The sequence below is a fragment of the Echinops telfairi genome, unplaced genomic scaffold, assembly GCF_000313985.2.
Source record: "Echinops telfairi isolate 266 unplaced genomic scaffold, ASM31398v2 ScPeMD7_7413;HRSCAF=8451, whole genome shotgun sequence".
Taxonomy (NCBI): Eukaryota; Metazoa; Chordata; class Mammalia; order Afrosoricida; family Tenrecidae; genus Echinops; species Echinops telfairi.
Genome location: NW_022111313.1, coordinates 1,291,737 through 1,297,069, shown reverse-complemented (window position 1 = coordinate 1,297,069; position 5,333 = coordinate 1,291,737).

Below are 5,333 nucleotides of genomic sequence, written 5' to 3'. Positions count from 1 at the left end.
TACTCCACCTCGACAGAAGACCTTGTGTAAGTTTCAGCCACAACAACATCTCAGCGCACATATCTTGAGTGTTGCTCATTTAAACCCCGCGATGTTCCTTAATAAAGGCACGGAGGCCACTTTAAGCAGCCAGCACGTAATCCAGGGCAAGTTCATTTGGTCAATGCTCGACTCTAGTTTCTGACAGTTCTTCAAATATTGATCTTCTAGCTAATCCTAGATCTTTAATACAACTTTTCTAACTCTAGAACCACTTTGTCTAATACCATTTGTAACCTAATATTTTTTCTTCCAACATAGGCTTAGTCCAACCTCCATTACTCTAGGAGCTGTAACAACTATAGAACATCCAATTAAAATTCCTTCGGAAAGGGAACTCTCTTCAGATAGCTTTTTATTTAACAACGTTTTATCTCTGGTTTCCAATTCTGTTGTTCCTCTTATACTATGAATCTTCCCTTGTAGTAATTTAGTGTGAAAGAAACTGTGGCGCTGTCATGTAAGAGAATAGATACCCACCCAATTGGGAGTGGGGGATAAAGGCTCTAAACATCTTTTGGCCACACACAATAATATTCTTTGAGCACTAACTATGAATAAGCACCAGACAGCATAACCTGTTCATGAACTCCAAAAGGATGGATGAATCTATCATGATTCTCTGGGGTTTTTTCACCCTTGACTATGTAACCAGTATCATCCTCCATGCATGTGTATGTGGGTTGCATTAAAACCAGACAGCATCTTCGAATAACATTTTCCCTTCACCTTCTATGTCCGTGCCACCATAGTCAGACGTGTTTTCCCAGACAGGAGTGGAACACGTGCTTCCCCTTCTGAAGTTTCCATCTGATTGGTTCTGGGAGAGGAAACACCAGATCCCTTCTGTCTCTGTATCTATTTCACATTTCCAATCATGGACAGTATTTGTGATGGAGGAAATGGGGATCTGGTGTTTGTGTCTTACATGAGCACCATGAGACAATCGTTGGGTGATCAAAAGAACAACTGAGAAATACATTCCCACTTGAGAAGTTAGGAAAACAGGAGCTCATTCCCAACGATTGGTTTCCTTTACACCTTCAACTGTTTTTCTGGCTACTCATGAGCATGAAAGAATGTACAAATGGGAAATGATAAGGAAAAGATCAAAAACCATCATTGCTTTGCAAATGTGACTGCTCTTAGTCCAGAGTGCCAAGGTTCAGCCGGAGCCCTCTGAGGTCATGGTGCTCGGCGAGTCCAAGGCCAATGCCTTGTCACTTTGCAGCAGTGGTCGAGGGTGCTTTGGGAGACCCTTTCCAGAAAGGTTCCAGTGAAGTGTTCCATCGGAACCACTTCCAGTCAACCCAATCTCCGGTCCTGGAGACAACACACACGTGGGATCTGGCCTCGGACACCCTGAACAATCACATTCTCTAGATCCACTCAGATGCTTGTCTTATTTTTGTAATTAAAATATGAGTCATCTACTCCCAACAAGAGTTACCTGAGGACCTCTTCCCTGCCCACCGTGGGGGCGGGGGGAGGGGGGGACTATCTCCAAAGTCACCAGGTTCAAGGTCAGCCTTCGAGCCTCTATTTCACTTCATGCAAGCGTAAGGTAATGTGTGGCAGTGGAGCTGGATCATCCAGCATTTGAATTTTGGTTCTTAGAAATGAGTGATTTTTGAGCCTCAACCTAGGTGGGACAATGGCTAAGCACTAGGCTGCTAACTGCAAGAGAAAAGATCTGGGGATCTACTTCCATAAGGATTTCCGTCTAGAAAACCCTACGGGGCAGTTCCCCCCTGCGGAATGCGCTGGCTGTGAATCAGAGTCAACTGAACTCCATCTGGGATAAAGGTGACGAAGTGGCCTGACATAGAGTTGGCGCTTAGTGAATACCACCAGTTGCCATCTCCCCTCCTCACAGGTCAGAGTAACTGCAAGGTGGACTTACAGTGGGTGTGGACAAATCCTTTTTGGTCGAGGGCCAGAGAGTAAAAGTTTTTCAGGCTATGTGGTCTTTGTCAAAACTCTGTTGCTGTAACACAGGTATGGATGATATGACACGGACAGGTGTGGTTGTCTTCTGATAAGACTTTATTTATGGGCTCTCATATTTAAATTTCATATACTTCTCCACCTTCCAACCCAGCTCTGCAGCTCAACTTTTGATTTTTGTATATAATTTGTTTTATTTTCTTGTTGGGAATATACACATGGCAGAAAATATTCGGATTCGACCATTTCTACATGTAAAATTCCATGACGTGCATGACACTCCTTGAGTTGTGTAACCATTCCCCCTTTCTCTCAGAGTTGTTCTTATCCCATTAATAAAGCTTTCTACTGCCCCCCCCCAAGGTTTCTAGCTAATCTTTCAAGTTGTTGTTATCAATTTGATCCCCTTTAGATAGTTCTCAAAAGAGAACCATGTATAGAAGGCAGGCATTCTTTACGAGGGAAGCTAAACTAGTTTGGTTTGAAGATGTCAAGGATTATTTTTGGTGGAAAGTTTAAGGTTTGACAATGAGCTCAGGGTGATCATTTCAGGGATTTATCCGGCCTCCGTGGTCTGGGTTCCATGAGAACTTTGAATCTGTCTCTGCATTTCCCTCCTTTTGATCAGGATTCTTATTCTACAGAATCTGTGATCAAAGTCTCCAGGAATGGTCACTGGGCACCATCTAGCTCCCTGGATCTCACGACAGAGGAAGCACTGGCTCATGCACGTGCCACCTGGACTTTCTAATCTCTCCGAGAGCCTGCTGTCTCTCACCACCCCTGCCCAGCAACCACCACTGTACTCTAGGCCAGGGCGTCGTAAACTCAACCCCATCATTTGAGGACCCCTTGGAGGTGCAGGTTCTGATGCAGGTGGCCAGGTGTGGGGCTATGACTTGGCATTCTAGCGAGGTCCCAGGCGAGGAGATGCTGCTGGTCCACGGGTCACTTTTGAGTGATGCGGGGCCCTTCTCCTAGCTCCTGACTCACCCCTGGCTTTTTAACTCTGCATTTTGAAAAGGTTTCAGAGATGTTACAAGAATAGCCTTCCACCCTCCCCCAGCTCTCTGGAGGCAGACCATCCCGACATCCTTGAAAGTTGCCTGCCCCTTTATCCTAAATGCTCTGGTGCCAACACGCCTGTGGCCCAGCCCGGACGAGTGTGACGCTTCACGGACAGCACATGCCCTCAGTTTTCCTGTCCGATGGCTTCTCGTGGCTGGGTGCCACAGTGGATCCTGGCTCACAGTGACCCCAGTGACGGTGGAGCAGTACCCCACAGGCTGCTGTCTTTCCGGAAACAGATGGGCTGGTCTTTTCTCTAGTAGAGTGGCTGGTGGGCTCCCACTGCCCAGCAGCTGAGGTAACCACTGAGCCACCCAGCTCATTCATGTCTCTTTCGTTTTCTTTAATCTGGAAGGTCCTTGAGTCTCCTTAGGGAGAGCTTGGCTTCTCTTTCCCGGCCGTTTCCACGAGGGTGGTTGGTCCCGGCTGGATGTTGTTGCTAGTTATCATGGGGTCAGATCCTACTCACACTGACCCCATGTGCTGCCCGGCTCTGCCCGCCTCGTAATGGTGCTTGAACACCTGCCTACCAGGGGTTCCTCTCCCAGCGGGGGATCAGATGACAGTCTGTTGCGACCCAGGGGGCTTCCAATGGGCTGGTTTTCAAAGTGGACATCCAGACCCTTCTCCCTAGTCTGTCTTAGTCTGAAACCTGCAATCCGCCCTGGTGACCCTGCTGGTGTTCGAATCACTGGTGGCGCAGCTTCCAGCATCATAGCTCCGCACGAGCCACCCCGGCACGACGCACTGGCAGACGGGAGAGTGCCAGGGGGAGTACACAATTGTGTACACTGCCCACCTTCGGCCCAGGTGCGTATGGACACTATGGCCCCAGGACCTCAGAGGCACAGGGAGGTGACAGGACTCATCACAGGTCCAGTAGGTGGGGTGTGGGTGTGGTGAGAGTGAAGAGGCTGTACCTGGTTGGCCTCATTTAGAGGTGCGGCAGAGATAAATAGCTCTCTGGAGGCCACATACACTCACTCTGCTTCATCTTCCTGCTGAGAAGCCACATGGAGCTACTCTAGGTCCCTGGAGTGGGAGGAGCCACGTGGAGACCCACGCCAGCGCTGAGATGCTTCCACTGCCACTGGATCCACAAGACTGTCCACCCACTGGCCTGTGGTCTTCCTTCATTGGGGTCATTGCACGTTTTTCATGAACTGAAATTGCTCTTTTATATAAAGCTCTTTTGTATATCCATATGAGTCTATGGATTCTGTCTCTCTAATCAACTCAGACTAACACGGGGGGGGGTGGGGTGGGGGTGATCTGAGAGCAGTCTGACCCTAAAGCCTGGATGCCATCCTCTGCTCGCTCTGAGAAAGCGAAGGGACACAAGAGGGGGGTTGCCCTTGGAAAATCCCCTGCCACGAGGGCCGGGGTGAGGGCACATTCCCCAGAGCGTGGGCTGTTGGAAGCGGTTCTGACTCGCTTGACTCACCCTCGGGCAGGTGGAGGCCTAAGAATCCTGGGAAGAGTGGAGTTGCCCCTCAGGATATTCCTCCAAGAGGCAACTTTTCTGGAAAGTGTCCCACTGCCCCTCAGAACATCTGTCTCTCGGCAGGAGAGAGAGGAGCTGAGCTGTTGCAGGGACTACTGTTTCTGAGAGTGTGTGTCTGTCTGAGGGGGAGGGGAGGGAAGCCCAGGAGAGAGCTGGCTGGAGCCAGACCACCCTCCCTAGAGCCGAGTGACCTGGCTGTCTGTCCCACCTCTCTGAACCTCAATGTCCTCATCTATACGATGGGCATATGTGTTAAGTCAGGTTGACTAGAGAAACAAATTCAGTGACACTCATATGTGTGTAAGAGAGAGTTTTATAGCAAGATGCAATTGTACATCAGGAAAACATCCCAGCCCAGTCCAACGCAAGTCCATAAGTCAGATACTAGTCCATAAGTCCCTCTTCAGGCTCACAGAGCCACATGCAATGAAGCAGAATGCAGGAAGATCACAGGCTGGTGGGTGCAAAGTCTTGTGGATCCAATGGCGGTGGAAGCATCACAGGGCTGGTGCAGGTCTCAGCGCGGCTCACCAGGAGGAAGGTGAAGGCAGAGAGGGAGCGGGAGGTCCCAGGACCCTCCTTATGAGAAAGCCACACCCACAAGGAGCTTAGACTCCACCCCTACACTTTTATATCTTCAAGTTGACATGAAATGATGTAATACCAAAGCCTCCCAGCGGCTGCGTTCAGCGCTCAGTGCAGGTGCTGGCTAGGACCACGAGGCTCTGAAGGGGAAGAGTAAGAACGGACCATGGCCAGGCTCCCTCCCTTCTGA